A 22,443-nucleotide genomic window follows, 5' to 3' on the forward strand; every position below is an offset into this window, starting at 1 on the left:
ATGACTGGTTGACATATGTGCATCACAGAATGACAGATTTTTTTTCAATAAAACGAAGAGAGATGTGGATGTTGGTGGTGAAGGAGAGCCAGCTAAAGGTGCCAAATAGACTTAACTGATGATGAAAACAACAGGGAAACATCGGCCAAGCAGCAGGTGATGAAAAAAAAAAACCAGCAGAAAAAAACAACAGAATTTAAAGTCCAATGTTATGGCAAGCCTGTACTCTGATTGTGTGGAAGACCGAATCTGAATCAGTGTTGCAGGACCAGACTTAAATTGATTACAGGCAGGATGTGAACTTGTTGGGTTTCCCAGGTGAAGCAGGAGGCAGGCGCCTCTCAATTGAACAAAATAATGTTCACATAACAAAGCCTTTTTTTCTTTAGGCTTCTTTAAAATTATGTAAAATAATTCGCCTGTTTTGTGACAAACTTCTTGTTCCTTTTAAACATTTAGCAAAAATCATCTCGTGAGTCCTACATAATAGGAAACAACGGTATGCAAATTAAGACAACTATACATCTGCACATTTGATCATGCTGTAACTGACCACAGCCCAAAAAAGGGTGTGACCAAATGAAAAAGTTGGTTGCACCAGTACTGGTGCACAAAAGTTAGTGTAGATCCGATCAGATATCTGAAATGGAAGGTGAATGCTATTAAAAATCTAAGGTGGTGGGTATATTTGGGGAACACGGTACAATTAATGAGTTTGTGACTTGTGGATATTCAAATGTAACCTTATCCACACATTGGTAACGTAATGGCATCTAAAGATAGCTGCTTCCTATGTATGTTACCCGCATACAAACAAACATTCATATCCGTGATTAATTCCCTGGCATGTTGTTGCGCCTGACAAGCGCAATGTTGAGAAATGATTAACAGCTAGCGACTCTACAAACCACATTAACACAATGTTTGCATTAGCCAGTCGCTCATTCAGGCCATTACTGCTATTAAAGCTAACTGTCGTCTTTTGGGCAGATGGTAGCCAGTGCCCTCCGCCGACACCAATGACTAAAATGCCTGCCACACAAACTCCCATCCCCCCCCCCCCCCACCCCCCACACCTCCAAAAGTTTCACTCTGAGCCGGCACACTTTGGGGTAACCCAGAATAGTATGCCTACAGGAAAAATATGATTCAACTTGAAATATGTGGGAAGTGCAGAGGCCCAATCTCACAGTGTAGGCCATGCTAGAAACTTAAACTAAGACGATTTCATTAATGTGACATTAGCATTTGTAATCAGAAGGGGGGGGGGGACCCCTGGGGACATCTTTGTACCATTAAAAAAAAAAAAATCACCCATGCGTGCGCTTGCCCACGCACGCACATACATACATACATACATACACAAGCTGCAATATCAGTCAAATATTTACATTCGTATTACACCAGAATCACACAAAGCAGCCAAAACACGATGTGTGTGGGTTTGATAATGAAATATCACAGCTTACTGTGTGCAAAGTAACTGTGACAGAAAATATTTTCAAGCTTTCAAGATGGACTGAGTAGATAATTCCAGAAAAGTAAGGCCCAGCTCCTCCTCCAATAACACAGCTCTAACCAGGCTAAATAAATGGAGTCCACTGAGCCAACATAAAAATGTCATCACATTCTCCCCAAAACAAAAATGCAGTCAAGTGATACCATGGCTTACACATTAAAATTGTTCTTACACATTAAAATTGTTCAATGACCATGCTCAAATCAACACTCACCACAGAAATTAATAGCCATTAATATGATTGCACAGTTTAAAAGAAAGAGCTGCTAATGGGCAATTTGATGTGTCTGGCATAGAGCAATCCTGGTCAACATGCAATAGTGTTGCTTCGAATGCAGCATATGAAAGTTTTCTGATGTCTGCAGTATTTGCATACCATTTTGACATCCAACGGGCAGGATGTTTCCTTTCCTTTATCCTTTATTTGTCATGTGTTGGTTGCGGATACGCATCACTTGAAATTCAAACTGTAAAGTATTTAACACCCTCTCTCGCCACAAACTAACAACTGGAAAGTCAAGGGGGGGAAAAAAACACTTTCCCTTGTAAGCAAATGCTTGGGCAATAAAGTAAGGCAACATGCCAATTCAACAAGCAATTATGATAATCAGGTCACAATTAATCAGTTTAATTACAACTCCACCAATTGCCGTGTTGCAATTACCTCTGTTCGAATGTGAAAAAGAGGTGAAATGTATACAGAACAAAAATAAATTGCACTTTAAATTGACACCGCAAATTACGTCTACAATGACAATAATGTCTCTTCGGTGAATAAAATGTTGAGTTAAAAAAATTGAAGAAAATGTAATTAGGTGAATAAAATGTTGAGTTAAAAAACATTTGTACAAAATGTAAGACTTTGGTAACAAGAAATATAACCAGGATAGCTCTACATTATGAATATCATGTCATATTAAATGCAATTAAGAGATGTGTTTTCTACATTTTCGGCAGGAGTGAGAGATTTTACCCAAAAGTGTGTAGTAAATACACACTCCACTAATGAAGCCTGCTTGAGGACATTCAAAGGTGAGCCTTACTACATAATGTATGGTTGTTTTGTATGCAGTGTTGGTTAGCATAGCCAAAAAATTTGAATTACATACTTCATCTGAAGCTTACGGGGGGATTTAGTTGTCTGGTGGAGCTCCAGCGACGGAATGGCAGGAGGGAATTTTGCTCAAAAGTGCTATTTTTTGGGTGTGAAATTGCTCAATTTTTAACACTTTGGCTGCCCATTTTGCCATCATCACTTGCGCATTAGGAAATGATCTTGACACTTCCTTCACTACAGTTACCAATGATAGTCTGTGTATGGGCATGCATGAAGAAGTATTGCGCTAAACGAATAAATGTATGTCACTGGAAACAGCACTCTGCTATTCACTGGGTTCACCTCTCTGCTCCTCTATCCAGAGTAATTTTGCTCCCCCTGGGTCGAAATGTAGAAGGCCATTTCAAACGTCCAGCTGTGCCTTTTAAAAGACTGTCAGCAGCGATGGGCTTCTTCAAAATGCTGTGTCAAAATGCTGTGTTTAATATCCACAGAATAGACATCTTTTTTTTTTGCCTGTGACATGGCCCCATTTCCTGTGTCACACCACGCATAACCCTTGTGCGATTTCAGATAGACCATTTCATATTTGTAAACAATAGATGGAAGGATGCTTCCGGGTAGAAAAAGGATTTACTACGGTTGACCTGAACTGATATCATGATAAAAACTTATATTGTTTGGGGGGGGGTTGTTTCAATTTCCTTCATATAATAAAAATTAATTCAGTGTTACAAGCGCTGTGCAATTTTAGGATATAAAAACACAGACCGTACAATATAAGGATCATTATCAGGCTTTTGCTGAGCTTGCTGATGAGCTAATCATTTGCAGCAGGGAGAGATAGGAAACATGCAGGATAGCGGGCCTCCAGGACCGGAGTTTGACACCTATGTAACTAGTTGAACACAGAAGATCACAAGAATACCTTCACTTCACCAGTCCCTCAATGATCTTGTTAACCATGTCAATCGGTTTACCTGTTGAAATCTCAATTATTCTGTTTCCCTTTTAAGAAATTTATAAAGATTGTTGTGTCACACATTCAAGCTATGGCGGTAGACAATAAGGCTAAAATCATCACCCAAGCAAAGTGTGCTTTTTTTTTTTTTTTTTTTACATTAATCCTGCCTGTATCATGACATGAAAGTTTGTTTACTCGTGGTACCATCGGAGAAAGTGTTTTATGTACACGTGGCATCACCGTGAAAAGGTGTATAGTTAAAGATCACAATATTGGATCCTCTATTGTTGACTAAGGCTATGCTCACACTGCAGGGCATATGTTAAATCTGTTAAATCTTTTTGGGTAATTGTTCACATTACAAAAACAAATGTGACTTCAAATGTCACGTGGCACAGTGTTTACAAATGTAAAAGTGAGGTTAAATTAAAATCAAAAGTAAAGAAATTTGTTACTGAAAACAACTTTGCAGATTCAATGTCACTTGTCTCTGAAGCATTCAGACTCAACAGGTCGCATTTGAGAAGAAAACAATATTGCATTGTAATGTTCACAATGTGAACAATGAAAAAAAATGTGATACCTGTCACATTTGGGCGAAAAACAAAACAAAACAAAACAAAACGCAATTGAGCTGCAGTGTCACCATAGCCTAAGTCGAGCGCAGACTTGACATTGCTGCACTGTAATCATACTTCAACAGGTGGAATATCACACACGCAGGCACAAAATGGAATGAGGTCACTATATTGCAGTCTTTCAAGTAAAATATCATCCACTGCCCCCTTTATGATCGTAACACTTCCTATGTGGATGAGCCAATCACACGGCCAACCCCTCGTGTTGTTCCACATATAAAAGGAAAAGTTCACATGGGGAAAGAGTAACTGTCTTTAAGTGGGTATGCACACCCATGTGTGGTAAGACTGAAACCAAAGTTGTCTCGGCCTGTTCCCAATAGTCTCACCAAGTCAGCACTCCAGAGGGGGTCAGACGTAAGACCACTGCCTATGGTCTGTCGGTTTACTCACATTCTCTTAGATAACACAGGGCTCAAATATGACGCATCCCACATAGGGTGGAGGTGTGAGGCAATCTTTCATTGTTGTTTTGCTCAAATACAAACACACACACCCTATCAGTATTGATAACCACATCATAGGCTCAGACAGAGGAGCCTGTGGTTCCACACACCTGCCAAAGACAGATGTGAAGAATAAATCAGAGAAACTCCACACTGGTCCATTTCCACTACTCGCTTCACAGTCAACAGACTGGAGTGCAAACAGCTGCATGTGACAACAGACACCCGTGGAAGAGACAACAATATTGTGGGTGCACCTGACATGCATATACATGGGAATAAAGTCCACATTTTGTGAGGGCAAGAGAGCTCCACTCACATTTTCTGTGAATTTTTTGGTGTGTAACCAGCTTCAATCCTCCAGAGCTGAGAAGCTGTGTGAGAGCAATTTTTCTGGCAGAAGACAAAATCCTCCTGTGACAGACAAACAAGTCGCAACAAGGCGGAAAAAGCAGTGTGGGTGGTTTTTAAGAAGCGCTTTTTTTCTCCTGCTGCTGACTGGATGAATTTTATGATTTGTTAATTTAAATATAGCCCCACCATCATAGGAACAAAGACGAGGCCCCATTTCAGATGTGTTGCACACTTAAATACAGAAGGAAAAAAAATGTTAATGCTGTGACCTCCAAGTGCATATTTCAAGCATGTGACGTCACTCTATATACTGTCACTCAGTGTGGCCCACTTTCTACATCCAAAGAGTAAAGTCACATCCATGTGAACATGAGAGTGTGTAGCTTTTTGTCATGTCTTTGGGTGTCTTTTGTCAATTCAGTTTTTTTTTTAGCTTTTGTCTTCAACCTGGCTGGGAGAAGCAATGCGATCTATGTGTGTGTGTGTGTGTGCATGGTATGCAAGTGTGGGACTGTGTTTGTGTTAGGAAATATAGCCTTCACGCTTTGTGGCCCAGGAACAGGATGAAGCAGTGAGTTAACAAACAGCTCACTGACATTATCTCTCTTCTTTGCTGTCTTGGAATGCCAACCTGTTGTGAAACTCCAAATAGGTGATGTCCTGTCACACCACATTGTGTACGCGCATGTGTGTGTGTGTTTGGGGGGGGGGGGGGGGGGGGGGTCAACTCGGAGAAGTGGGAGTGTGCATATCTATGGCTGTTTTTCTTTGACTTCTCAAAGCACACAGCCATTGTGGGAACATCTCTGTCTTAATACTGGGTAAAGCCTCTAAGGGTAAACTGTTTTGTTGACTTGGTTGAAAGCAAATTGGAAATGTGAAGACGTTGACAAGAGTAATGTTTTCTTAATCATTTATGTAATGTGTTGGATACGAGCACTAACGGTGGCAGTGAACTGGACCCAACTCAACGGACTTCACAATAAGCAGCAGTTTCATATAATAATCATATTTAAAACAAAGAAAATTTGCCCGCCAGCTTAATTCTATTAGATCCTAGAAAATGCCATAACCAGAATAGCATTTATGTTGCGATGTTATGGCACTTCAAGTGATGGACAGTTTAACACTAACGATGCAGCAACACAGGCAGACTAACAATGCTCACAGGCTGATAGTCTCAATTTTCTGTGAAAAATAGCCACAATTAAATAATTATGGTGCACAAACTGTTTACCTCATTACATTCTATTTAACATCCTAGAAAATGCCTTAACCAGACTAGCATGTATGTTGTGATGTTATGGCACTTCAAGCGATGGACATTTTAACACTCATGATGCAGCAACATAGGCAGACTAACAATGCTCACAGGCTGATAGTCTCAATTTTCTTGTGAAAAATAGTCACAATTAAATAGTTATGGTGCACAAACTGTTTACTTCCTTACATTCTATTTAATTATTTTAACTATATATTTTTATCTTGCGTCATGGAATCGTTTCCTGCTTGGTGACGGTGTGAATATGGGTTTGGGTGGTTGTTTGACTATGTGTTCCCTGTGACTGGCGGGTGACCAACTCGGGGTTAAGTACCCGGTAGTACAAAGTCAGCTGGGATAGGCTTCAGCAACCCCCGCTGCCCCCAAACCTGTCTCCCCCTGCGACCCTGTTCAGTATCAGCAGTGTGGAAAATGGCTCCATATGAGGTGACACATGACATGACATAAATTTTTATCATGATGATTTTGAAGGTACAAGGACTCAGCTCGACGCCAATGATGTATGAAAGATAAGTATATATGTTGAATTGCACCCGTTATGAAATGGCGAAGGGCTAGAATTTTTTAAAAGTTTAACTTCTTCCTACTACTTTTCCACCATTGGTATACAGTATATCAGAATGGGAAAATGGATGAGTGGGCAAAATAAAGCACACATGCAGCCCTTGTGATGTCTATGAATCCATGACTCAAGAAGTCAGGCAGCATGTCCATGCTGAGCACTGGCAGTTAAGGGGATGAAACCAAGTGTGAAATGTGAGAAGACAAGCCAACATTGTTTCTCAAGCGACAAACGTATCTTGTGTGCCTGCATGGAACGTGTGTTGTGTTTCAAACAAATATTCTTCATACGAGGAATTAAAAACAGCCTTCTACTGGATGGGATCAGATACATTTATCAGTGATGGCCTGTTGTACTTCAGACAGGCCGAATGAAAGCCAGTGCGTGTTACTAAAAAGGCCAACGCCTCATGGATTTGAGCTGCTTCAAAAACTTAAGAGATAATCCATCTGGACTCTTTCCATGTACAATATATGGAAAAATTCCCTTAATTTTTCCTTCTTCCACCCACAATAGCTATTAATATCTCTCTTGAGAACATTTGCGTATGTCCCACTAAGGACTGGAATTCCTGCTTGAAACAGAGTCATCTTGGAGGAACAAAGAGAGGCGGTCAGGCACTTTCTTGTGCTCGTCGTATGTACTCTGTCAGGACTGTCTTTTCCTCCAAAGGCCGCATAAAGAAATGTTGGGAGAATGCAAGGGCCAATTTGAAAATTAACACACTAAAAATTAGTCCACCTAGCAACGATGTATTATTTATAAAATGCATATACTTTGGAAAAAAGCACCAAACAGATCAACATCAAAACAAGAGCAACCTGTAGTAAACTGGCTGTGTGAAGGAGTCACTGGAGGGTCATTAAAATCACATATCACAAACCGTGTCTACCAAAAAAGAACAAGAGAAAATAACTTCTTTAGTGGTGAAAAAAAAAAAGATTTTTTCTGCCCTTCCATATCATTATTGTCTGACAGAATCACTACTTTTCAGGAAACCAAAAAAACACCATCCTGCTTGAGTTACCATCCAGAGCATTATTCAAGCTGTTATTTCTCATATTGCTATCCTGTTACGTTGTGCACCAACATTAACCCACCACCACCCAAGAATTAATAGTCAATTCAAGAAAAGCCAATTTATTACGTTGCCAATGATTAAAATGGCACGGACATGTTGGTGCTGCTGTTGCTGTTGAGTAACCTCCAACTGGGTCCCAACGCGGCTCCTAAAGCCACAGCGACCCGGCTACCTGCAGACCTGGTTGTCAGCTGTTGACTGGGAACTGTTCGTAGCCCGAAGGCACGCCCAACACCGTTCGGATGTCGTTCCCGAGTTGGGCTGTTGTTGCTGCTGGACATGCACATCAAATTCAGTTCTCGGCTGTCAACGAAGCAAAAAGGCTTTATATTTCACAAAAGCAAATGATAGGTTCTTCACAAATTCTTTTTTAAATGTTTAAGAATCATGAGGGATGTACATTTTAGTTTGCTTTGTTTTCCAAAATTCTGAATTGACTTTTTTTTTGTTGCCTGAAGCGGATTCAATAAATCAAATCAAAAGTCAATTTAAAAAATAAGATGACTAGGCAGCGCAATTGCCAGGTATGTATGTGTTTTCACTTAATATGTGTAAAAATATGTATAAATACTTGAGGAAGCCTAATTCCCAATGGTTAATTTTGAATACCATTCTCTCAGAGTTAAAGTTCCATGAACGTTAACAGCTTTTTTTTAAATTAATACTTTTCATTGGTTACTAAACATAACTAGATGACGCGAGGATAGACCAAAACTATCAATCCGTGAAATTATATGGAACTGACCATATTTTGACCAACGTGGATTCCACATAACAGTGATGATGTATAATTCAATTAGGAGTGGTGGTTGTACTCTTCGTACTTGTGAGGTGGCATGGGCGTAGCACCCATTAGAAATGTAGGTGTCGCAAGCATCACCCCACCCCCCCTCCAAACACACAATCTTTTGACACTCCCACTTTTTACACCGTCTGCCCAACATCCCTTTAAGTAGTGTTGCACACTGTGGCAAGTGTTATTTTCAATATATGCTGCAGGCATAGTTTGGCTCCCCCTGTTCTATGTCCACTCAGTCTAATAAACACAAAGACTACTTATGGCCAGGAACTCAAGGCCTTGCTCTCACACACGTGCACACAGACTTAGGTCAATTCAAATGACGTAATCTGAACCCTTCCGCACAACATACCTTATACTGCTCCTGTCACTCAAACAAAGGTAACCTTTCTTTGAAAATAATTCTCCCTAATATCAACAAGGAGCACTAAATCCTCACAACCTGACAAGAATTGTCCGCAGCCGCGCCAAAATGCTGTGTTAAAATGACAGCGCTCTAAATTGTTTTAATTATAGCCCACACAGATAACAGCCTGCGGTAACATCAGCCTTTTCTTCGAGCCTTCTGCAAGATCCACACACTGTATTCCCTGGAAAATGCAATTGTTGTGTGTTTATTGAAGAGCGTGTGTGTGCGTGTGTGTGAATACAATATTCATTTTGCTGCAGGAGGACAATCTATGAATAACAATGAGCGACGCTAATGAAATCAGCCATCAACCTGCGATACATACATATTAAAGCAGGACCTCGGAGTGTCATTCGCTTAGTGCATCATTTGTTCCTACTCTTTTTTTCTCTCTCTCCATGCCATCTGACCTTTAGAGTACGTACCCCCACCGCCCGTTCCCCACTCCTCACATCTCAATACTTTAAATAAGAAGTGTACCTTCAGTGCTGTAACTTTGCTGCAACATAACTCTTAATATTTTGGCCATCTTGTTTAATTAACAATACAAGATCAAACTGAATGGGATATAACAATATCGAAACGTCACTATACGTTATTATCACAATATGAACCTGACAATACAATAATTGTCACTCTAATGTGGAGTGGTTGACCATTTAAAACACGCTCACGATACTGCATAAAACAAAATCAGGATATTGAGGAACATAAAAAGCACAAGACTGTTTTGTACATTATGTTCAGCAGTGACAAAGAAATAGATGTGGCCAGTCATTTTATTGTCATGTATTCCTTTTGGCTCAGGGGCACAAAGTATCGTGGTCTATGTAGTTCACAATCCTGAGCTTGGCTGGAGGAGCGCACGAAAAGTTTTTTGACAGTGATGCGCTATTTTTCATATCGTAGAATGACGATGACAATATTGTGGCAATTTTAATACCACTATATTGCTGTCATCGCTACAAGGCTGTGTGTGGCTAGTCAGTCTATGTGGCGATGCATTTTTATCAAACATTTGACTTTGAAAGTTTTGAAAAGCACAAATCTTCTTGGCAGCAGATTAGTATTTTAAATGGTAACTTGGGAGCAACCAACCTGCACCTTGTCTATAATGTCATCTCATCCTCGCTGCTCCTCCCTTTGCCTGTGAGGACGCTTCGCAGCTCCGGTCTCTTGTCTCTCCCTTTCTCTCCCTAACCCCCACCCTCCACACTGGCAGGGAAATGGATCCCTCCACCTGACAGTGGCCATTTTGAGCCTTCTCTCCACTTCTGCTTCCCTGTAAACAATGGGCGAGGGATAATTGATCAAACAGCCAGGGAACCCTCCAAGCAGGGAAGGTCACCGCCCGCCAGCCCAGTTTGCTAAGGAGGGGCAGATATATGTGTGTCAATATATACGTTTGTCTGTATAGTCAGTGTGAATGTAATGCATGCATCTGTGCATGCATGCGTGACAGACTGAATGCATTATAGTGCATACACGTGCAAAAAAGAAAGTGACTGTATGAGGGTCCCTGTGAGGCGCTTGAACTGCCATTTTTCTTCACTGACAAAGACTCCATCTGCCACAGAGCCATTTGCTGCCTCCCGAGTCGGGAGAGCATTCTGCATGCCGTGTTCACCTTCATGTCACCTCCACACAGATCACGCCTTGCTGACGCTGTATACAGCGCACACACTCCCCTCAAGACACACCGCTACCGTTTTTTTCTCTCCTCCTTGCAATGAATAATGACAGTGGCCAGATAAAAGGAATAGCACACAATATTAGATACTACATATTCTAGTTTCATATCCAACTATAAAAATTGTAGTTGTATGTATTCAGGCCGCGCGCGTGTGTGTGTGTGCGTGCGTGCGTGCGTTCGTGCGGCCATTTTTATCATTTTAGCGCAAAACATTTTTGACTAAACAGTTATCGTCATTTTATTTGCGCTCATTTTTATTTTTGAAGCCTTAGATTCCAGTATGTCCACATTTTCTTGTTTTTGTTTTTTTTAACATATTTTCTTTTTTAACATATTTTCAGTCAATAATAGTGTACAGTCTTCCAACAGCCAGCAGTGGGCATCTCCTCTTCTTAAAATAATAAAAAAATTGGTCAATGATGGAATCTGGTACGACATTGATAATTGTTGAATTTAGAACAGGTGTCCCAATGTTTTGTTTTTTTTAAACAGAGCTAATTCTTGTGTAGTAATTAATGTAAAGGGCTACCAGTTTGATGCAAAAACAACAAATTTGGTATGATCACTGTTCACATTAACGCTTTTCTTCATCAACAATTATCGAAAACAATTTAACAAGATGGGCGGCCCGGTAGTCCAGTGGTTAGCACGTCGGCTTCACAGTGCAGAGGTACCGGGTTCGATTCCAGCTCCGGCCTCCCTGTGTGGAGTTTGCATGTTCTCCCCGGGCCTGCGTGGGTTTTCTCCGGGTGCTCCGGTTTCCTCCCACATTCCAAAAACATGCATGTCAGGCTGATTGGACGCTCTAAATTGTCCCTAGGTGTGAGTGTGGGCGTGGATGGTTGTTCGTCTCTGTGTGCCCTGCGATTGGCTGGCAACTGATTCAGGGTGTCCCCCGCCTACTGCCCGGAGATGGCTGGGATAGGCTCCAGCACCCCCCGCGACCCTAGTGAGGATCAAGCGGTTCGGAAAATGGATGGATGGATGGAATTTAACAAGATGGGCGGCCCGGTAGTCCAGTGGTTAGCACGTCGGCTTCACAGTGCAGAGGTACCGGGTTCGATTCCAGCTCCGGCCTCCCTGTGTGGAGTTTGCATGTTCTCCCCGGTTTTCTCCGGGTGCTCCGGTTTCCTCCCACATTCCAAAAACATGCATGGCAGGCTGATTGGACGCTCTAAATTGTCCCTAGGTGTGAGTGTGGGTGTGGATGGTTGTTCATCTCTGTGTGCCCTACAATTGGCTGGCAACTGATTCAGGGTGTCCCCCGCCTACTGCCCGGAGACGGCTGGGATAGGCTCCAGCACCCCCCGTGACCCTAGTGAGGATCAAGAGGTTCGGAAAATGGATGGATGAATTTAACAAGATAGGAAACAAATACGATATGGAACATTTCATTTCTACCGCTGCAAGTTTTTTTTTTCAACTTAACAATTCAACAACAATCCTAGGAAATCACAATGTTCACCACATCACCGGGGAGCTATTTTTAGAACAGGCCTGCAGGCTAACTCATGTGACCCTTGGAGGCTCACTGATGCCTGTGGGCATTTTGGTCGATTCTGTGATTCAATCCAGTAAATGCGGTTTTCATGGGGTTTCTGTTGGACAAACGTGGCCACAATTTTGTGAGAACAGTATGCTTTTAATATACTTGAAGTAGAAATTACAAAGTTACACAAAAATCTACATCCTTGGGAGGTTTCACGAAAATTGTGTTCAAGATTTTTGGGTGTGGGGGGATAAATGGTTAGCATTGGATCCCAGAGGGTTATTAAGAGTAATGTGCTAATTGCCAATGTGGTCATCCTAAATTTCAGTGACAATTTTTATACAGCTGTAACGTGAGCATTCATTATCTGCAATTTGTTGCGGTCGGTTTGATCACCGCCACTGGAACAAACGCGCTTTTTTTCATAAATACTATATTTGACCTGCTCACTGATAGACATTAAGTGTGTCCAAGCAACCGCATGGCTGATATCGGCGCTGTGCATTGTGGGAGTGTCTGCTGGGGCAAAGAGACGCGACAGGGGCTGAGGGATTCACACGCCTCTGAAAGACAGCCAAAGGGGGAGAGAGCGAGGGAGACGTGCAGGGCGTGCAGCGGAGAGGGGATGTGTAGGGGGAGCAAAATACAGAGGGGGGACCGGTAACTGGAAATGAGAGATGGCATTTTAAAGAGGAAGCTGAATTTCACCTGCAATTACCGTAGCTCCGGGGCACATGGCTCGGTTAAGAGACTTTTCATTCCAAAGCCACTGTGTACGGCTGGGAACACGGAGCCCTGAGAGGCACGTTAAGTAAAGAGGGAAAGGGAAAAATAGAGCAGTGGAAAAGTCTCCTCTGCCCAAGATGGCCCTCAGCAGATGTGGCGATGAAAAAGCAGGGATGTAACTCAGGAGGAAAGGATGCAAAAAGAGGAGAGAAAGAGGATATCTCATTCAGCAGACCCCAGCCCAGCCATCTGTACACCACACCAGACAGCTGAAATGGGCCTCTGAGAGCTCACACACCCCCAATCCCGATCTCATGCACAGTCGCACACTCTCAACAAAAAGCAGATCAACACACAGCAAATAGTGACATTCAACGAAAGCTGCGAGTGTTTAATGATGAACATCATTCTCTGTATTCTTTACCTGTCTCTCGATGAAACCTCATTTTGTCCCACACAAGTACAAATGGAGACGGCGATGCTTTTTCCCCGAGGCTCCGCGTGCTTGCTAGTTTCACCAGGCACACTGCCGTGTTTCATAGAAGTGTGACTGCACAAATACTGTAATGAGCTCTCCCTGTGAGCTGGGGGCCTCCTGGCACTGCTAATGGTTCCTCTGGACTGCAGCTGTATCCAGGTTACAACCTGGCCTGGCCAACAGGCCTGGGGACATGCAGGCCTAGTAGGGACAAACGCTTCCCAGCAACAAGCATGCGTGGAGCCACAAAGCCAAGTTCTGAAGGATTAAATCGAGTATTCCGTGGAGGATGTTGAGCCACAGGGGGGCTGAAGAGCCCAAGCAAAGAATAGAGTGTAGAGGTGGATGCGGTTTGGTCATAAATGCAGAAGATCGACTCCATAAAGCAAGAGACTCACAGAACAACAGCTGCTGGCAGTGTGTGTCACAAAAGAATGACTTTATGTGTGGTCTGCTGAATTATCAGCCAAATTACAGCAATCCTTGCATGTACCATATGCACACACACACACACACACACACACACACACAACATGCAGAACTTATTTGTTAAACTCTAAAACGTTAAAGCAGTATGGATTCGTCCGTTAAAAACAAAAGCCAGCATGATGATCAATTGAGTTGTTTCCAATCGTTACACTGGCAGGTCAAGTTTTTATTGCAAACTGTCAGTTAATAATATTATACAACAGCCACTGCGGCTTCTCTAAATTTGATATGGCACTTTGCTGAGACTTCAATTTCGTGAGATTTCACTGCAAAAAAAATACTGCTGTTGAAATTCAGCTGCCCGCCACCAAGCCATGCCAATAGAGTATATACGCAATATGCATATAGTGAGTTTTACAATAAAACTTAACAATGGATTTTAATTTTATTTGAAGCTACAGTTATAAAGCAAAGCATAGAAAGTCTTGGTTGCCGACATATATGATTGCACTTGATACATAGGGCTATGTGCCAATTGCCACCCTCTCACATTTCCACACTCTCGCAATTATTTCCTCTTTGTCTTACAATATAGCTGTGGAGGCCAGTGCAATCCAGTTCTTCCCTCTTGACACTGCGCCATGATGTTTTAAAAAAAAATACAATACAGGTCATCAATCTTTTACAGAACCGTTCCTACATTAATAACGTCTTTACGAATGTAAGATTAATCCTCATTATTTCGTTGGGGGTGGGGGGGGGGGGTGTCTTTGAATGCACCCATTCTAAGTTCCACGGTTGTTTTGATAGTTTGGCTTTGATAAAGAGTGGAAAGGAAATGACAAATTCAAGCCAAGTCCAAGGACCTCAAATCGCAACCAAATATGGCAGACTTTAGGTTTGTGATGTATAATATGTATAAGTCTACTCCTAATGTTTCACAAATGACTGCTGTGGAATTGTGTTGTATGACGACACCCAAAACTTTGTGTGCATTGTGTGCTCCACAGCCCAGCATGAACTACAAAAAGCACATGGACGACACAGACACAGACCTCCTGTTGTTGCACTCTCTGGGACAGCTTGGGTTCTTCAATTCATTGTGGCCCCCTCATGACCACGCATATTATCGTCCAGGCGGGCAGCCCCCAAGCGGACTGAGGCTCCCTGGGCGCAAGCAGTGATTCATGGCACAAGGGTCTGGAAAAGAGCAGCCTCACTCTGTGCTGGTGACAGGGAGAGCGCAAGCTTTTTTGGCAGGAAGGGTAAATCTAAAGTGTGGCTGGTGGACTCAATCCTTTTGAGACCGTCTGGACCAACATGTGTGCGTGTGTCTAAAGTGATCACACTTCATACTTCAGTAGAAGTACATATACTCGTGTATGAGAAAAAAGTACAACTTAAGATTAAACATTGCCATGAGAATCTGTCTGTATGCCCAAACATTGATAAGTGTCAAAAGGTGAATTTAATGACCTATTATCGTTTCTTTAAAGTACTTGCATGCATTTATTTGCCCATGTGCAACATCACATCACTTTGTAGGCTAGGATGCTCGAAAATACCATAGATCAGGGGTGTCAAACTCATTTTTGCCGCGGGCCACATCTTCCTCCGGAGGGCCGTTACGACAGTGAAACTAAATAAATGTTTTATATATTATTACCTGTACACAACAAATTGATGGATTAGCAGTTTTGAAATCAGTCAAATCAACTACAATAGTTTGTTCAATTATTGTTTGAGTCAGTGTTAACAGGGTAACAAAATTATAGCAAAATCTCAACGTTATTTATTACACATGACGATTTGACACTTCAGTACATATTTTAGCAAGAATCAGTTAAGTTGCCACACATGAGTTGCTTTCGCAGGCCACATAAAATGATGTGGGGGGCCAAATCGGGCCCCCGGGCCTTGAGTTTGATACCTGTGCCATAGATTATCCTCATTGTGAAGCTGGTTTGGTAGGGGTTTAAAATGTACCTATTGTATAGAGTCATTTATTTAGACTTTACACAAACAGGATTTTGGAGCCGATCACCGATCAGATTAAAGAAAAAAACGACCACGATCCGATCAGAAGATGGACCAATCTACTGAAACAACTTCTTTATTGACTGTACAGTCGACCCTCGCTACGGGATTGAGACCGGCCCGGCCCTCAAACAGCCAACATTTGCAGATAATTTTCAACAAACTTTGAAACAAACAAAAAATATATACAGTATTTCAACGACTATGATCGCTAGCTGCAGTTATAGAATGCTGACCGCTAACAACTTCCCGTGATGAAGATCATGCGCCACTGTAGGTGACTCGCTTTTATATATACAATTTCTTTATTTTTTTGTGAAAGTGAAACTACTAGGATGCTTAGGGTGCAGGGTACACCAACACAAAAACATTATATTAATAACACGCACACAAACTTTTGACAGAGTAGTAGTTATGTATTTGTACTTCGTTTCTTCTCACCACTGGGTGAGTATGTGTGTGCACAAGAGCTGAAGAAGACATGATGGGTAAGCCCCAATGAACGCTGAGTGTGTCAGTTGAATCTACGCTGTCCTCTATCGAGACTGCGCTCTATCCCGAGGACAGGCTCGCAGCAGCTTTTTAACAACCGTAGCTCCGAGGCAAGTGCAAAGTACTAAATGTTTCGGCGTTATCTCAACGCTTCCTTAATCTAACAAGGAACCAGTTTAAAGGGCACTGGGGGAAAAAAGGACTGAGAAACAAAGAGCAAGAGCTGAAAATGATAGCACTTGCTCAGATTGATGAAACCTTATTCGCCTTTTGTGACAGGCAGCCAGACACACAAATTCTTCCCCTCAGGCTATGAGGTGTAATTTCCCCTTCCACTGTCACAAGGGCCGTGTCGAAAAATTATCTGAAGCTCCGTGACTGACTGGCTCCGAAATGTGTATGTAATGTCTATAGTGTGTCTGTCTGTCCGTCTGTCTATAATACTGCAATTCAGTTCAATTGTAACGCACAGTAGGATGCGGACGGAAATGTTGGCCCCGCAAGACACACACACGCATTTAAAGAGCACACACACATTTAAAGAGCAAAGTTGTGGGGCTGACGCAAGACTATCTCTGTCTCACGTGTCTCTCCCTTACGGCCGCCTGCTGTTCCTGACCTTCGAGATATTTTTCTCTCCTTCTCCCTCTCCCTTTATTCCTCTCTAATTCACACTCATGCAGCGCACATCCACCCTCACCCCTCGCACACATCCGCACGCATACATACATGCAAACGCACGCGCGCCCCCTTCTTTTCTGCATGGCTCCCAGCGACTCCGTTTTGTCATTAAAAGGCACTGCATTTCAAGCTCGGACCAAGCAGATGGGGCTACGCAAGCGTTGCTGCGCCCACTTTGGCTAAAGTACAAATTGTCTACATGCATTATAGCACTTAACGTACACACAGTATTCCTAGGGCTGAATAATAGCAATCTTAAAGTGGATGAATGCTACATGCGTGGGTATGTAGGGCCGGAATGCTTTAACCGGGGAAGTCAAAAAAACACTTGCTATCTACTGTTGATGAAGCCTTTGGATCAATTAAAATGAACAATGCTGACAAACAAGTCAAAGTAACATAACAAATGTCATATTTTCACTTTCTTTTTCCCTTTGCATTTTCCTTTGGTTGTCAGACTACAGCTGCTCTTTGCCGTTTCCTCTGACCAAGGTCATTAAAATTACAAACATAGCTGTTTGGATGAGCCCCAGCTACTAGAGGGGTGCCTGAACATTTTCTTCCAAGGGCCGCGTGCAGAAAAATTGAAGGCTGCAGCTAGCCCCACTTTAACGTTCCGTTGATCTCTATGGGACACCCTGGACTGGTCGGCAGTCAATCTCAGGGCATGCATTAACGATCATGCGCATTCATATTCTAATTCAATCAAAGTAATATATAGTTATAGTTTTTGTAATGTGAGACGAAGCCAGATTACCTAGAGAAAAAACATGCACGCACAACAAGACAATGCAAACTTGATACAGGAAGGCCGGAGCCGGGATAAGAACCCGTGACTGCTGAACTGTGAGCCTGACATGCAAACACTAATCTCGGGACTCACCAATTTGAATTTCTTTACCTTTATATTCATATATAGTCATGCATTATACCAATAAAGTGAAGGTGTGCGTGCGTGTGTACACACACACACACACAAACACACACACACAGAGGTCTTTAATTAAAAAACAAAAACAGCTATGACTCAAGGATTTTTCAGGATATTAGGGTGGCCAGCAGCCACGTATGATCTCACGAGAATAGCTCTGCCCCTGCAGTGAGGAGAAGTGGAATTGCATCATTCCGAACCAAAACAAGAGCAATTTGTACTGCGATGCATTTGACACAGAACCGAAAGTGGAGCAAAACATTGACAAATCGAACTCAATTGCCCTTTGTCATTAGGGCGTTATTTTACTTGTAAATAGTTCATTGCACCTTCACATACATGTTGCCAGGGACAGTGGCATGGTTAACGGACCAATATCTCATTGCTGTCATCACAGAAACCTTACCTACACGCAGGTTGTTGTGCCCATTGTTCTATTTCTATCCCTCCCACTCCGTCTGTCCACTTCAACCTAACCGGCCGAATCAGACAGTCGCCCCACAGATCCTTAGGCCTGTTTGAGGTTTCTTCCTTAGATTGAGGTGGGGGGGGGGGGGGGGGGTCACAACCTGACAGACAAATGACACGGCTGCATCACTTTATAGTTTAACATGCCATGGGCTGAGGAAAAACAGACAGCTGGAAAGATTTACTCTTTTTGTACTACGGTCTGCAAAAGGGCCATGAAAAGCCAGTAAAAAGCTCCATGTCTCTTCCCACCACCCCAGTAAATGATTCCCCCAGAGGGTGAGTACTCATCAATACTCATCACAAATGATACAAGCAGCATGCGGCAACACAATGCATCATTTACAGGCAGAGATGGCGCAGCAACCTGACAGAATCAGGTCCGGGAACACACAAGGATTTCAATACATGAAGCATTCAGTGAGAAAAAAAAAAAAACAAGTTATAAAAGACACTCGCAGGCCATCGGGTCAGGTAGGAGAGGAAAGTGCAAGTCATTGTCTGCGTGTGCAACAACAAACTGCCTCCTTGGTGTGAAGTGAAGCCTGGAGGACGCAGCCGCGCCCCTGACAACAGATAGCACTCACACAGAGGCAAGAGTGAGCCGCGCACGGAAAAAGGAGCGAAGAGGAAGGGAGAGGGGGAGATTAACGCCACACGTAACGGCACACATAAACAACTGCACGCAATCCTGCATCCCTGGAAGCCCCTGTAGGGCGCAGTTAACAATCATTTCCATTCTGAACTAGCTCCGAGCAGATAGCAAACTAAGGATGCTTATTAACCATGTACGTTTCAAATACTCAGATTTGAATGGGAGAAATCTAATTAATTGCCCGATTCACTGAATGAACCCCCAAATTTGTAATGTAATCATAACAACCTCTTTTCAAGGGTCTCTTGTTAAATTTAATTTGACAAGGGGGGAAAAAAACATCCTGTTTTGGTGAATGAATTAAAATCAAATGAGGTCTGGAACTGGCAGAGTTTGCATGGCTGTTATTGAGTGTTAAACATAAAAGCTGCAAGAGTGTATGACAAGGTATAGCTTTTCAAAAAGTCACGCATCACCTCTCATACATTCCAGAGTGAGAAAGGAGAACATACTCACTGTTTGAGGTGCCTTCAGCTCTTTGTCATAACTGCTGTAACACCTGGGGAGAAGAGAAACAACACTGCTGAGGCTCCGAGTAAAACAACAAGCTGAGTCACTGGAATAAAACGTGTTTACGCCGCTTTGATTGAGGCTACAAATGAAATGAATACTTTTTTTTTAATGTACGCACAGGTCAGGCCCCTTTATTTGAATTCGTGGTGCGCACAGGCATCAAAATGGAAAAAAAGATGGTGATGTGCTAACAGCTGTGGGTGCACACAAGATAAATGTGCGCGCACACACACACACACACACACACACACACACACACACACACACACACACACACACACACAGATAGTGTGTTTCGCTCTCTTCCTCTCAGAGCCATTTCTTGCAAAACCAGTTTGTTAGAATTGGATCTACACACTGGAGCTTTGAGTGCGAGGATATGTTCCCCAAACACAAGACAGTTCTTGTAGAGAACCAAGCCCTCCCAGTGTTCTCACGCCCATCTCTGATGCATTGTCTCTAAGGCCCTCCTTGTGCTCTCAGCCTGAGCCTAAACTAAGCAGCTCAACACAACAGATGCCGCTCTGCTGCGCATATGACACAACACACATTACACAGGCTGTGGCCGCTTTTATATCTGATGGCTTATGTTCAATTTTCTTTGACAATAAAAACGTAGACAGTCTGGTACAAAACTGCGCAGAAACATTTTCAGCTTCTCGGCCAAAACCAGTAAAGTTACCAGACACAGACTGTGTCAAGAGCGAGAGAGTGTGAGTAACCAACAAGGTTTTGCTGACAACAAACACATCCATCTGGTCGGCAGGTTCAGATCAGACAGACACCATTGGACAAAATCTAGTCCAGTTCTGTCATAAAATAATGTGCCTTCCGATTTACAAAAGGCAACTGGAGCACACTGAAAGTAAGGTGGCGTTTTCAGAATTCCTGTCAGTGGCATTTGGTGTGAGACGATGGTTTATGAATCAGAGTAATGTTGCCTTTCCGGGTTATCTACAGCAAAGGAGAAACTGACAAGTCTGTCATATTGTACGGAATGAACTGGACGGCCGGTGTTGATAGTAATCACTCAGACAGACAAACATGCACAGACAACAGACGCACACCAACACACTTTGATAACTCGTCGCAGCCGTAATGATAACAGAGTGCCAGGTAGACTGAATTCATCTCCTGCCTTTTCATAAAGACCTATTAGTGGATGATTAAAGGATTTCTGCTCATCAGGGCTCAGCACAGAAAAATGATTTGCCAGGTGAATCACTCTGGATAAGGAAGACGCCGCTGTCTGCCATCATTTTCCACTGCGTAAATCAGGCTGTTGATCTGTTAACCCCATTTTGCTGCACAAACTTTACCCGTTTGTGTTCGTATTACAATGTCGGTTTTGGGAAGGATTCAAATCTGGAGCCTTACTCAACCGACTAAGAATAGAGCCAAGTTATATTCAAGAGTACATAATCGACTAGTTTCATTCCAAAACAAGAAATCTCCAGTTCTTCTCATAGCCATGAATCATTTTTGGTTTTTTGATTGTGTAGACAGAGCAATGATGCAGCAGTGTTGTCATGTAAGAGAAAGGTCACGCAGTTGCAGTTAATACTTACAGTGGTACTTGAAGATTCTTATAAGACTCGGTGTAACATTTTAGCCTTCAGAGGTAGGGAAATCTTATCTCGACTAATGCATCTTAGAATTCAAACACAACTTCTGAGCGAATCGACAATTCTAGCTCATTAATACACTAACCATTCATTTCTAAATATCGTATTAAAATCTCTACTAATCACAACAGTGTTTACCATGATATAATTGGACAATTATACGATGCATAATTGAACACTGGCTCCGATCCACCATGTTATCACAGAAGCCAATGATGTTCACCTTTTCATTAACTCGGGTGGATAATGTCATCATGTTTCTGAAAGTCAGACAACAACACAGTGCCGGTGAAAAATATGCTGTTCAAAACCGTTCTAATACAATCCGCTGTAGTGACGAGGTGACTGCAGTGGATTGTATTGTATGTACCGGTAATACTTATAAAATACTATATAAAAGGCTGAGAGAAAAAGCTGTAAGGTAACAACAAATATCTGTTGCTATTCGTGTGAACAGAATGAGTCTACTCTGAAACACACACAACTGAGATTGGCCGAAAATCCCTCACTTTTGAATATATGATGCTTTGTTAGTAGACACTGGTGAGGTGTTTGTCTCTTGTTGCTCCCTATGGGAGCGAGCCAGCGAAACTTGGCCGCAGACATTTTCCTGAAGCCCCCAGAACAAAACAGGCAAGTCTTGACAGTCTTGTCCGCCACACAGTCGTCACACAATCAGTTGCAGGAAACCAATCCCTAAATAGCAGTGATTCATCTCTTCATCACACACACAATGTCGGTACACAGTGCACAAAGGAGCTCTCTCTTCCTCCTCGCTCTCTCCGTGTCTTGCCCTATCTGTCTCGACCCCTTCCCCCCAGTGTGGTCTCTCATGCTGCTTAAAAATAAGTGCTTCTCCCAGCTTTCTTTGCCTTGTGATTTACTGGCAGTGTTTAACTGCGGGGCAGCATCTTTTATCGTTACATGATCTGCGGCTGAAAGCTGACAAAATGGAATCTGTGTGCGAGTACTTTGCAATGTGAGAAAGTGTGTGTTCGGGGCAAGGTAGGGAGCTGGTGGAGCAATAAAAATAAAAAAAACTGTGGGGAAACGTTTTGTCTACATGCTAGTCAAATCCTCCCAGCAGCCACCTTGTGTATGCCTTACATTATGTG

The 22,443-nt window shown here is 42.5% G+C and overlaps 1 protein-coding gene across 8 annotated transcripts in view; it reads right to left on the reverse strand.

Annotated features, from left to right (window-relative positions):
• Positions 1–22,443, reverse strand: part of baz2ba (bromodomain adjacent to zinc finger domain, 2Ba) — a 103,274-nt gene that overhangs the window by 65,720 nt on the left and 15,111 nt on the right. For 6 of the 8 annotated variants that reach the window (XM_086106678.1, XM_086106674.1, XM_086106677.1 and 3 more), the window contains exon 2: positions 19,647–19,689. The gene's annotated coding sequence lies outside the window, so the exon portion shown is untranslated. Of the gene's footprint in view, positions 1–19,642; positions 19,690–22,443 lie in introns of those variants that run through there. The other 2 variants (XM_086106676.1, XM_086106671.1) reach the window with 2 other exon arrangements.

The sequence above is a fragment of the Hippocampus guttulatus genome, chromosome 3 (assembly GCF_054856545.1).
Source record: "Hippocampus guttulatus isolate MCC_2025c chromosome 3, RoL_Hgut_1.0, whole genome shotgun sequence".
NCBI lineage: Eukaryota > Metazoa > Chordata > Actinopteri > Syngnathiformes > Syngnathidae > Hippocampus > Hippocampus guttulatus.